Source organism: Cebus imitator, unplaced genomic scaffold (genome assembly GCF_001604975.1).
Source record: "Cebus imitator isolate Cc_AM_T3 unplaced genomic scaffold, Cebus_imitator-1.0 Scaffold279, whole genome shotgun sequence".
Taxonomy (NCBI): domain Eukaryota; kingdom Metazoa; phylum Chordata; class Mammalia; order Primates; family Cebidae; genus Cebus; species Cebus imitator.
The window spans coordinates 3,323,734-3,337,537 of record NW_016107594.1 but is presented as its reverse complement, the minus strand read 5'-3'; the positions used below and the strand labels follow the sequence as shown (position 1 = coordinate 3,337,537).

Sequence of the window (13,804 nt, the reverse complement as noted above, 5' to 3'; positions counted from 1 at the left end):
CGATGGAGCTGGGAGTAGAGCTAGGCCCGGAGAGGACTCCGGGAGACTGCACCTGGGCTGGAGAGGCTGCGCGAGGCATGATCTTGGTCCAGAGAGGCTGCCAAAAGGCCAAGTAAAGTGTGCATTCTGCAGATGGTGTTCTCAAGCTAAAGCTGGGCCTTTACATGCCACTGGGAGACAGATGTTTGACCTGGAGAGGTGAGCTTAAGGACAGTTTGGGCCTATAGTTGTTGATGGCAAATCAGCAGGTGCTGGGCCAAAAGAGGTTTTTATGAGGCACCAGGTGTGACCGTACAGTCAGCTAAGACATTTAGTTGTGCATGGAGAAGCCTCTGTGAGGCAGAGACTGGATTTTTAGAGGCTGATGGGAGGCAGGATCTGGGCCAGGAGAGGCCAACTTGAGAAGGATTTGGGTATTCAGAGGCCACCAGAAGGCAGTAGGTGGGCCTAGAGAGGCTGACTTGAGGAAGTTTCTGGCCTGGAGATGCCATTCTGGGACAAAAGCTGCATCTGGAGATGCTATTGTGAGGCATAAGCTTTGCGTAGAGAGGCCAGTGTGAGGCAGGACCTGGACCTATCCAGGCTGCCGGGGGACAGGCAGCAACTTGACCGGGGAAGGTTGCCATGAGGCAAAAGCTGGGTCTGGAAAGGCACCTGTGAGGCATGAGCTTGGCCTAAAGGGGCCATTGGGTGGCAGGAACTGGGCGCGTAGAGGCTGTTGAAAGGCAGGAGGCTGGCTTGGTGGGGCCATGGTGAGGCAGATGCTGGGCATGAAGTCTGCTGTGAGGCAGAGGTTAGGCCTGTAGAGGCAGACGGGAGCAGGAGCTGGGCCTGGAGAGGCTGCCGGCATGCAGTAGCTTTGCCTGGGGAGGCTGCCAAGAGGCATGAGCTGGGCCTAAAGAGCCCAGTGTGAGGCAAGTGCTCAGCCTGGAGTGGCCGATTTCTGGAAGATTCCAGCCTGGAGAGTGTGTTGTGGGGCAGGATCTGGGCCTATGAAGGCTGCTGAAAGGTAGAGGCTTGGCCTGCAGGTGTTATGGTGAGTCAGTTGCTGGGCCTGGAGAGTCTGCTGTGAGGCAGAGTTTGGGCCTGTAGAGGCCAATAGGAAGCAGATTTGGACCTGGAATGGCAGACTTGAGAAAGTTGTCTGGTGAGGCTGAGATGCAGGAATTGGGCCTGAAGAGGCCATCGAGAGGCATGAGCTTTGCCTAAAGAGGCCAGTGAGAGGCAGGAGCTGTGCCCATAAAAAAGGCCAACTTAAGGAAGTTTTGGTCCTGGACAGCCTGTCAGGGGACAGGAGCTGGGCCTGCAGAGGCCACTGTGAGCTGGGCCTAATAAGGTTAGTGTGAGGCAGGACCTGGGCCTGTCGAGGCTCCCAGGAGGTAGGTAAAAACTTGTTCAGGGAAGACCTCCATGAGGCAAAAGCTGGGCCTGGAGAGTCCACTGGGAGAAAAGAGCTGGGCTGGAGAGGCCACTGTCACTCAGGAGCTGGGCCTGTCCAAGCCATTGGGAGGCTGAAGGTAGGCCTGGAGAGCTTGATTTGAGGCAGTTTTTGGCCTAAAAAGGCCACCAGGAGCTAGGCAGGAGCAGAGCCAAAAGAGGTTGTTGTGAGGCAGGTGATGGCCCTCTAAGCACAGCTGGGAGGAAGAGCTCGGCCTTGAGAGGCCAACTTGTGGACACTTTGGGCCCAGATAAGCCACCCAGAGATAGGAGCTGGGACTAAAGATGCCATTGTAAGGGAGGAGCTGGGCCTGTATCAGCTGCTGGGAGGCAGAAGTTGGGCCTCAACAGGCCACTGTAAAACAGAAGCTGGGTCTTGGAAGGTGGTCGTAGAGCAAAAGCTGGCCCTTGGGAGGATGATGAAAGGCAGGAGCTGGGCCTGATGAGGTCGACTTGAGGAAGTTCTGCGCCTGAAGAGAAGGCTGGGAGGGAGGAGCTGGACCTAAAGAGTCCACTGTAATGATGAACCTGGGCCTGTGGAGGCTGCTGTGAGGCAGTAGCCTCATCTGCAAAGACAACCATGAGGCTGGGTATGGACCTAAATGGACCATAGTGAGCTATGCACTTGGCCTACAGAGGCCAACTGGAAAAATTTCTAGGCCTGGAGAGGCTGCTGCAAGGCAGGGGCAGAGCCAAAATATTCAAGAACATTACATTTATTGGGCACTTTATTTTCATTATTATGTTGTGATATATAATGAAATAATTATAGAGCGCACCATAATATAGAATTAGTGGGCACGTTAAGCTTGTTTTTCTGCTACTAGATGGTCCCATCTGAGTATGATGGGAGAAAGTGACAGATCACTAGGCATTAGATTCTCACAGAGACCATGCAACATTGATCCCTCGCATGCCTGGCTCACAATAGAGTTCGTGCTCCTAAGAGAATCTAATGCTGTTGCTGATCTGAGAGAAGGTGGAGGTCAGGCAGGAATGTGAGCAACAGGGAGTGGCTGTAAATACAGATGAAGTTTCCCTCGCTAGACACCATTCACCTCCTGCTGTGTGGCTCCTTACAGCTCCATGGCTCAGGGGTTGGGGACACCTACTCAAGTACATCCAGTGGCATTTCATCACAATCAACAGTAAGTGGTAGCTTGAGTCATGATAAGGTCACTTCCCCAAAATCACCAGCATCCCATTTCCTATTGGCAAGAAGTTCAGCACTGCCCCTTGGATAATCAAACCTATGCCCAAATCCCATCTGCATGGGTCTATCTCCGGGGACCCTTCCTAACATCAACTCTGTATTAGTCTGAGTCCAATCATGAGACATAAACCACTCAAAAGTTTAAAACAGTAAAATTTAATACAGAGAATTATTCATTATTAACAGGGGAACAGCATAATGAGAGATTGGCTAGCACAAAGTAAAGAGAACTCTAGAGAGTATGTAAGATTAGCCAAGGCCAGGCATGGTGGCTCATGCCTGAAATTCCAGCAACTTAAGACACCAATACAGGAGGATTGCTTGAGGCAGGAGCTAGAGACCAGCCTGGGAAACACAGCGAGAGCCTGTCTCTATCCAAAAAAAGAAAAAAAATTAGCTGAGTGTAGTGGTGCACACTTGTAGTCCCAGCTACTCAGGAAGCTGAAGAGGGAGGTGAGTATGAGCCTGGGAGGTCAAGGCTGCAGTGAGTTATGATTATCCCACTACAGTCGAGCCTGGGTGACAGAGCAAGACCCTGTCTCAAAGAACAAAACAACAAAGACAACCATTTACAGACAGAAAAGAAATAGAGCTAATAAGCTAAGATAAGGAAAGATGTTGAAATGTGACACATAAATAAAGCAACATGAGGTCTTTTATCTATTTAAAATAATTTTTAAAAATAATGTATTAAATTATAATGCCATGTGCTGGCAAAGGTAGAGTGAAATGGGCACTTTCTTATACTATGGGGGATGTTTAAATTGTATAAAAGCCTTCCAAGGTAAAGCTTGGCAGTTTTTTAAAATAATAGAGACAGTGTCTCACCATACTGCTGGCCTCAAGCAATCCTCCTGCCTTAGCCTCCCTCCTTAGCCTTAGTGCTGGGATTATAGATGGGAGGCATCCAAAACCTTGTCAATTTATATCAAGGCCAATGAGAATGTCCATTCACCATGGCTCACAGTAATCTTACTTCTGGTAATACTTTGGGAGACAATTCAATCTAAACAAAAGGTCATCTACACAAACACAGTGAAAATCTGGGAGTAATTTAAGACAGAGTGGTTAAGTGAAGATCAGCTAATATTAGCTGCTAGTTTTTTGTTATTTTGAGACAGAGTCTTACTCTGTCACGCAGGCTGGAGTGCAGAGGCCTGATTATGACTCACTGTAGTCTCAGCCTGCACATGCCACCACACTAGACTAATTCATGAACTTCTCTGAAGGGATGGCGACTTCCTTTGTTACCACAGCCTGTCTCAGACTCTTGGCCTCAGGCCATCCGCCTGCCTCAGCCTCCCAAAATGTTGTGATTACTGGTGTGAGCCACCACACCTGGCCAACTGCTACTTTTATTATTAATATTCCACTTAATTAAAATTTATTTGGCATTAAAACTATCATTTTCAAGCCTATGGAACAATGTGTGTCCTACAGCATAATTATAAAACATATACGGTCACCCTCAGTACACAGAGAAGATTAGTTCCAGCCCCACATCTCAGCATATACCAAAATTCATGCATACTCACATTTTGCAGTCAGCCCTCTGGAACCCACGTATAGAAAAAGTCCAAATATTGGTTGGACATAGTGGCAAACACCTATAGTCTGAGCCATTTGGGAAGCTGAGGTGGGAGGATCACTTGAACCTCAGAGATTATGGCTGTAGTCAGCTGTGATAGCACCACTGCTCTCTAGCCTGAACAACAGAGCAAGACCCTGTCTCAGAAAGAAAAACAAAAAAACAGGTTAGAAATTGTAATGAGGTCTGTTGGGGAAAATCGCATATAAGCAAAGTATAAATTAATGAAGCAAATGTTGATAAATTAGTACAACTGACTTTCTGAAGTTTCTGACAATAAAGGTAAGAAAAATGCAAAACACAGAGACAGAGCCTAAAAAAAGAAATTGGGGAAGTATTCTATGTGTATAGTATGATCAGAGGATCAAACTACCGATGGTGATAGTTAAGTAATCCACGAAGAATCTCCAGAACTGATATCAGAAAAGTGGGAATATTATAGTGTGTGTTGAAGTTCCTGTACAACATTGTTTATTTGCCTTTTGTTTGTTTGTAAAAAACGTATCTACTATAAGTTTTTCTTGCTGTCAAAAGAATATGTGGGAATAAATCATTACAATTGATTTTTCTTTTTTTTTTTTTTTACTTTTATCTTCCTGCCGTCATCCCACAGCTTTACTTTAAAAATTTTTATTTTTTTAGAAAATTGAACAAGTGCTCGTTGTGGTGGATCATACCTCTAGGATGGGAGGTGGAGGTGGAAGGGTCACTTGAGGCTAGGAGTTTGACACCAGCCTGACCAACAAAGTGAGACCCCATAGTCTATGAAAAAATTTAAAAATTAACCAGGTGCCATCATCTATACCTGCAGTCCCAGCTACTCAGGAGGCTGAGGCCGGAAGATCCTTAGCCCAGGAGTTCAAGCCTGAAGTGAGCTGTGATTGCACCACTGTACTCCAGCCTATGTGACAGAGTGAGATCCCATCTCCTACAAGAAAAAAGAAAGAAAGAAAATAGATCAAGTAGCAAGTTGTACGTGGTTTACTCTGAATATTTCTAAACTAGAAGTTCTAAATCTTTTGGGGTCTAGCATCCCTTTACATTTTTTAACTTTATATAAGATCTCTAAGACTTTTTCTTTATATAAATAATTAAAGTTAAAAAATAGAATAAAAATTTAAAAATATAATTAGCCAGGTGTGGTGGCAGGCACCTGTAATCCCAGCTACATAGGAGGCTGAGACAGGAGAATTGCTTAAACCCGGGAGGTGGAGGTTGTAGTGAGCCAAGATCATGCCATTGCACTCCAGCCTGGGTAACAAGAGTGAAACTCCATCTTAAATAATAATAATAATAATAATAATAAAACCATTCATTACATGTTGATATAACACTTTTTTTTTTTAAAATAGTCTCACTCTTTCACTCAGGCTGGAGTGAAGCAGTGCAATCTCAGCTCACTGCACCCTCTGCTCCCCAAGTTCAAACCATTCTCCTGCCTCAGCCTCTGAAGTAGCTTGGATTACAGGTACCCACTGCCATGTCTGGTTAATTTTTGTATTTTTTTTTTTAAGTAGAGATGGTGTTTTGCCATGTTGGCAAAGCTGGTCTTGAACCCCTGACTTCATGTAATCCACCCACCTTGTTCTCCCAAAGGGTTGGGACTGCAGGCATAAACCACCATGACCAGCCTGATTAATATATTTTAAAAACACTGATTAGTGAGGCAACAGCACTGGACAGGGGTCTTCTCATTTCCAATGATAAAAACCCTACTGCATGGCTCTGAAGTTACAAGGGCTGCAGAACCAAAGGGCTCTGAGTTGAGATTTCATTATTTTATTTGTATTTCTATTTGCATTGTAAGACAAGATCCTGCTCTGCCACCCAGGCTGGAGTGCAGTTGTGCACTTATAGCTCACTGCAGCCTCAACCTCCTGGGCTCATGCCATCTTTCTGCCTCAGCTCCCCAGTGCTGGTACTACAGTTGAGTGCCTCCATACCTGGCTATTTTTTTTTTTTAAGTTTTTATAGAGTGAGGAGTCTTGCTATGTTGCCCAAGCTGGTCTCAAACTCTTGACCTCAAGAGATATGCCCACCTCAACCTCCTGTGTAGCTGAGATTACAAGTACACATCATCATACCTAGCTACATTTATTTTATTTTATTAAATTTTGAAAAATATTTTTGTAGTGAGGAGGTCTTGCTATGTTGCCCAGGCTCGTCTTGAACTCCTATCCTTAAAAGATACTCCCATCTCTGCTTCCCAAATAGCTGGGACTACAGGCATGAGCCACTGCATTGAGCCTGAAGAGATTTCTTCAATCTAGCATCCCATACTTGGTAAGACTGGGAAAGGCAGTAGTGTTTTAAAAAAAATGCTTAATAATTGAATAAGAATCAAACTAAACCTTGACTCCTGCCTTCTCTCACACCCCACATCCAGTCTGTCAGTAAATTCTGTTGACTGTCTTCAACATGTACTGAAGATCCCCACCCAGCAACTCCCTGGCCTCCTCCCCTACTTCTCTCCTCTGACCATCTCTCATCACTGCCATGACCCTGGTCAGGACCGCTATCGTCTCCTGCCTGGATGATCCCACAGCTTGGCCCCCATGCTTCTACCCAAATCTTTCCACATTCTTTCCCAACTAAACAGTCAGAGAATGCTTTTAAATCGGGAGACAAATCTTGTCACCTCTCTGCTCAGAAACTTCCTTCAGTTCCCATCTCAAAGCAAAAGCCAAAGACCCAGCAATAACCTCCCAGGACTTACAAGATGTGTACTGATGCCCGCTCAGCAACTCCCTGGCTTCCTCCCCTAATTCTCTCCCTGTCTCCTTCTGCTCCACTGGCCTCCTTCCAGAGCCTCAGATACATCAAAGACAATATTCTGTTGTTTCTGCCTACAATGCTCTTCCCTCAGCACCTTGGCCAGCTCCTTCCCCTCCTTCAAGTCTTTGCTCAGTTTTCACTTAGGAGGCCACCCTTGACCAGTCTATTTAACATTGCCATCTGTCCCCATTCCCACCATGTTGATGTCTTCTTTCTTTCTTTCTTTTTCTTTTTTTTTTTTGGAGACAAGATCTCACTCTGTCACCAAGGCTGGAGTGGAGTGATGCAATCACAGCTCACTGCAACCTCGAATTCCCAGGCTCAAGCAATCCTGCCACCTCAGTCTCCCTAGTAGCTGGAACTATAGGTGCATGCCATAATGATTGGCTTATTATTTTATTTTATTTTGAAATGGAGTTTCACTCTTCTTGCCCAGGCTGGAGTGCAATGGTGCAATCTCAGCTCATTGCAACTTCCACCTCCCAGGTTCAAGTGATTCTCCAGCTTCGGCCTCCCAAGAAGCTGGAATTATAGGTGTGTGTCACCATGCTTAGCTAATTTTTGTATTTTTAGTAGAGATGGGGTTTTGCCATGTTGGCCAGGCTGGTCTCGAACTTCTGACCTCAGGTGATCCACCCTCCTCAACCTCCCAAAGTGTTGGGATCATAGGAGTGAGGCACTGTGCCAGCCAGTTTTATGTTTTGTAGAGACAGGGTCTTCTATGTTGCCCAGGCTGGTCTTGAGCTGGCCTCAAGTGATCTTCCTGCCTGGATTCCTAAAGTGCTGGGATTACCACCATCGGCCACCATGCCTGGCTTCATGTTCATTTCTTCTTGCTGCTGCAACAAACTACTCTACATTTAGTTTCTTAAAACACCACAAATCTACCATCTTATAGTTCTGGGGGTCAGAAGCTCAAACTATATCTATTAAGGCTAAAGTAAAGGTATCAGCAGGGCTGTATTCCTTCTAGAGGCTCTAAAGTCTTCCCTTGGCTTTTCCAGCTTCCAGAAGCCACTCCCTTTCTTTGGATCATGGCCTCTAACTCCATCTTCAAAGCCAGAATTGAAACATCTTCAAATCTACCCCTCTGACCTCTGCTTCCATCACCAGATCTCCTATTCCAATTCTGACTCTCCTACCCTCTTTTTTTTATAAAGATCTTTGTGATTACTGGGCATGGTGGCTCCCACCCATAATCCAAACACTTTGGGAGGTCAAGGTAGGAGGAATGCTTGAGACCTGGAGTTTGAAACTGGCCTGGACAACATGGTGAGACTCCACCTCTACAAAAGTATAAAAATAAATATTAGCTGGACATGGTGGTGTGCACCTGTAGTCCCAGCTGCTTGAGAGGCTGAGTTGAGATGATGGCTTTAGCCCAGGAGTTTGAGATCAGTCTGGGAGACATAACTAAATCTCATCTCTACACAAATGAGCTGAGCATGGGTGACAGGTATGGGTGACATGCATGTGTAGTCCCAGCTACTTGGAAGGCTGAGGTGGGAAGATCGCTTGAGCTCAGGAGGTCAAAACTATAGTGAGCTATGATCACATCACTGTGCTCCAGCCTGGATGACACAGGGAGATTCTGTCTCAAAAAAAGAAAAGAAATACATATTTGGTCTCTTTCCCTGGTTCCTGGCACAGAGCTTCTAAGGTTTATAAAGACCGCAGTGATAGAGATGATAGGAGCATCTTTAGTTTTAATATTTGATCTTGGTCCCAGCTTTCTGATACAAGACCCTCTAAGAACTTTGGGATCTCCAGCATGATAAGAATGCATTTCAGGATGTGGCTGAAATGACTGGGTGGCTGCATGCTCCTAGATTTCTTCAGGAGGAGGGCTGACTGACAGAGGAAGCAACCACATGAGCAGAGGCTTGAAACTTTCAGCCTCACCCACTGAACTCCAGGAGGGAAGAGGGGCTGGAGACTGACTTAATCACCAAAGGCCAAAGATTTTATCAATCATGCTTGTGTAACAGAGCCTCCATAAATACCCTGAACAACAGGGTTTGCAGAGCTTCTGGGTGGCTAAACACAGGATGTGCTGGGAGGGTGGCATGTTCAACAGAGGGCATGGAAGCTCTGTGCCCCTCCCCACTTACCTTCCACTGGGCTTGCTTCTTTTCTTTCTTTTCTTTTGTTTCATTTCTTTTCTCTGTTTGTTTGTTTCTTTTCCTTCCTTCCTTCCTTCCTTCCTTCCCTCCTTCCTTCCCTCCTTCCCTCTTTCCTTTCTTCCTTCCTTCCTCTCCTTTCCTTTTTCCTTCCTTTCTTCCCTCCTTCCTTCCTTCCTTCCTTCCTTCCTTCCTTCCTTCCCTCCTTCCTTCCTTCCTTCCTTCCTTCTTTCTTCTCCCCTCCCCTCCCCTCCCCTCCCTTCTCTTCTCTTCTCTTCTTTTCTTTGATACAGGGTCTGGCTCTTTCGTCCAGGCTAGAGTGCAGTGGCACAATCTCAGCCCGCTGCAACTTAAGCCTCCCCAGTCCCCAGCTCAAGTCATCCTCACTTGAGCTTTCCTAGTAGCTGGAATTACAGGTGCACACCACCATACCCGGTTATTTATTTATTTATTTATTTTCATTTCTTTTTTGGGTATGATGTCTCACTCAGTAGCCCAGGCTGGAGTGCAGTAGCATGATCTCAGCTCATTGCAACCTCCGAATTCTGGGTTCAAGTGATTCTCCTGCCTAAGCCTCCTGAGTAGCTGAGATTACAGGCATGCATCACCACACTATAGAGACAGGGTTTCACCATATTGCCCAGGCTGATCTCAAACTCCTCAGTTTAAGCAATCCTCCCAACTCGACCTCCTAAAGTGCTGAGGTCACAGGCGTGAGCCACTGCATCCAGCATGCACATATCTTTTATTGGCTGTTTCTGACATGTATCCTTTATAATGAGCCAATAATAGTAAATGAACTGACCAGATGTGGAGGCTCACATCTGTAATCCTGGCACTTTAAGTGACTGAGGTGGGAAGATCGCATGGGTCCAGGAATTTGTGGCCAGCCTGGGCAATAAAACAAGACCCCATCTCTACAAAAATTAAAAGAAATTAGCCAAATATGGTGGTGCAGGTGTGTAGTCTCAGCTACTAGGAAGGCTGAGGTGGGAAGACAACTTAAGCCCAGGAAGTCGAGGCTGCAGTGAGCTAGGACTGCACCACTGCACACTAGCCTGGGCAACAAACTGAGACACTGTGTCTCAGGCAAAAAAGGAAATAAGCTGTTTTTCTGAGTTCTGTAAGCTGTTCTAGCAAATAAATCCAAGAAGGGAGTCTTGGAAACCCCTGATTTGTAACAGGTTGGTCAAAAGTGCAGGTGAAAACCTAGTACTTGCCATTGGAATCTGAAGTGAGGGTAGTCTCATGGGACTGAGCCCCTAACCTGCAGGGTCTGTACCAGCTCCAGGTAGTGTCAGAACAGTATTGTGAGATACTCAGTAAATATCCAGAGTACTGGAGAATTTGGTGTAGAAACTCCACACACACACCCAGTCAGAAGTGTGTGACTAGAGAGAAAAGCAGGTTTTTCTTTCACCTACCTGCTTAACTGCACAGAGAGGCAACACGTAGTGCTCATCAACAGGGCAAGCATTAAAGTCACACCAGGCCCTACATCTGACTCAGTCTTAATATCCATGTGAGCTTGGGCAAAGCACTCATTATCCCTAAGTCTTCATCACTTCATTCATAAAACAGGGATAACTGTGGAACCTTCCTGTGATTTTGGGAGAATTCATGAAATATTATGCTTTACGTTATCATGAACATCACACCTATTCCAAACTATTTGACAGGGACAGTGATGGATGACAACATCAAAGTATTAGAAATTGGAATGAGGTCTCTAGAGCAGAATTCCATACCAGAAAATTACTGTCTCTCCAAAGCATTCCTGCCACACTTAATTCACCATTCCCTGAACAACAGTGCCATCTTAATTGTCCAGGTCTTTACAGGCTGCTTTCCCTGCCAGGACCACTTCATCCCACCCCAGCCCACTCCCCATCCCTCCACCTCCCCCTTCCCTCCCCATTCTTATACAACTCTTCCTCATCTTTCAAAACCTGGCTTCAACATCACCTTATCTGGAAACTTCTCTCACTCTCCAGAAGAGCCTCCCATTGCACTTGATGCATGCACTATTATTTGATCATTTCTGTGTTTCATGCTGCCCAGCCAGTCTCTTCCTGGACTCTGAAGTCTTTCATGGTAGATCCAGCTGGAAGTGACAAAAAGACATTCTTAAAAAATAAAAGAAGGAATGACATGGACATCAGTAGTTAAAAGTTTTAACTGGTATGTGAAAAGCAAACAAAATTCAAGAGCTTCTAGGAAAAATGTAGGAGGGAAGGTGTTACTGGGAACTATGCTAAAGGGTTAATTTTTATTTTATTTTATTTTATTTTATTTTTTTGAGAAAGAATCTTGCTCTATTGCCTAGGCTGGACTGCAGTTGTACAATCACAGCTCACTGCAGCCTCAACCTCCAGGGCTTCAGTAATATTCCAACCTAATTTTTATTTTATTTATGAAACACAGTCTTACTGTTATTAAAGCTGGAGTGCAGTGGTGTGATCATAGCTTACTGCAGCCTCAACTTCCTAGGCTCAAGCGATCCTCCAGTCTCAGCTTTCCCAGTAGCTGGGACTACAGGTGTGCACTGCAATGTCCAGCTCATTTTATTTTTAATTTTTAGTAGAGACAAAGTGCCACTATGTTGACCAGGCTGGTGGTGATTCCCTACCCTCAAGCAGTTCTCCCATTTCAGTCTTCCAAAGTTCTGGGATTGCAGGTGTGAGCTACCACACCTGGCTGAGGGGGTTAATTTTTAATGATATAAAGAGGTCAAAGCAAATATTAGAAGTAGCCTAAATGTTTACAGCAGCTGACTAGTAAACTGTGATACATCCATATAATAAAACATTATGCAACCATGAAAAGGATTAAGATAGATCACTAAGTATTTAAACAGATGTCCATGAAATATGAAAATGAGAAGTGATATCCAATAAGACTGTATGTACCTTGAGAAATATGGCCAACTATTTCCTGAGATAAGATTACGAGTCTAAAGAGTAAAGGAAATTTTTCACCTCTTTATTTAAAAGTATTTAATATTTTTATAATTTAACAGAAGATTAAATAAATAGATCATCAAATTAGTAAAAGACACATGAACTCTATAAATAAACAGAAAAGACAAGGACAGCCCAGCCATGGTGACTCCTGCTTATAATACCAGCGCTTTGGGAGAGGGCGGTGGGAGGATCGCCTGAGGCCAGGAATTCCAGGCCACCTGGGAAACTTAGCAAGATCTCATCTCTACTAAAAATAAAAAAAGTTAGCCAGGCATGGTAGCATGTGCCTATAGTCCCAGTTACTGAAATGGAAGTGTCACCTGAGCCCAAGAGGTCAAGGGTGTGATGATTCGGGACTGTACTACTATACTCAAGCCTGGGCTACAGAGTGAGATTTGTTCTAAGAAATAAAGGGGGGCAATAAAGAAATAAAGCTAGCCAGGTACAGTGGCTCATGCCTGTAATCCCAGCACTTTGAGAGGCTGAGTCAGGTGGATAACTTGAGGTCCAGAGTCTGAGACCAGCCTGACCAACATGGAGAAGCCCTATCTCTACCAAAAATACAAAATTAGCCAGGTATGGTGGTGCACACCTGTAATCCCAGGTACTCAGGAGACTGAGGCAGGAGAATGGCTTGAACACAAGAGGAGGAGGTTGTAGTGAGCAGAGATCATGCCATTGCACTGCAACCTGGGCAACAAGAGTCAAACTTCATCACACACACACACAAAAGAAAAGCAAGCAAGCAAGCTAATAAGTTAATATAAGAAAATATATTAAAATTAACAAAAATAAAGTAATATGAGATCTTTTATTTATTAAAAATAATCAAACAAAAAATAACTTGTTAAGTTATAATACCCTGTGCCAGCAAAGGTGCAGTAAAATGGGCATTTTCTTATACTATTAGTGGTGTTTGAATTGTATACAAGCCTTCCAGGATAAAGATTGGGAATTTTAAAAAAATAATAAAGTGGCTCACTATACTGCCTCTTCCAACTCCTGACCTCAAGCAATCCTCCCACCTCGGCCTCCCAAAGTGCTGCAATCATAGGCCGACAGCCACCATGCCTGAAAGCTTGGCAATTTACATCAAGTGTAATAAGAATGCTAATGCCCTGTGACTCACAGTGATCTCATTTCTGGAAATGTTATCTTTGGATATAATTCAACCTAAACAAAAGATCATATGCACAAAAACAGTGAAAATCTAGGAGTAATATTTTTCTCTGTTTTAAAAACATACGGAATGCTTCACAAATTTGCATGTCATTCTTGCACAGAGGCCATGCCAATCTTTCTATTGTTCCAGCTTTAGTATATGTGCTACTGAAGCAAGCATGAATAATTTAGGATAGAGTGGTTAAATGAAATAAGGAAGAGTTATAGGGAATTTAAAAATCTCTGGTATTTATAGGCACCTAGTAACAGCTCAGTAAATATTAACTGCTACTTTTATTATTTTTATGGTAATTCCACTCAGTTAAAAATTGTCATTAAAAATTACCACTGTCATGGAACATCACGTATTTAACATTATAATTGTAAAAACAGATAGAGGCCGGGCGCAATGGCTCACGCTTATAATCACATACAAGGTGGGTGGATCACCTGAGGTTGGGAGTTTGAGACCAGCCTGACCAACATGAAGAAACCCCATCTCTACTCACAATCTCGACTCACTGCAACCTCCGGCTCCTGGGTTCAA

At 44.5% G+C, this 13,804-nt stretch overlaps 1 pseudogene; it reads right to left on the bottom strand.

Moving 5' to 3' along the window:
* Window positions 1-13,334: 13,334 nt before the first annotated feature.
* LOC119467317 lies at window positions 13,335-13,434 on the bottom strand (annotated as a pseudogene).
* Between the last annotated feature and the right edge of the window lie 370 nt (window positions 13,435-13,804).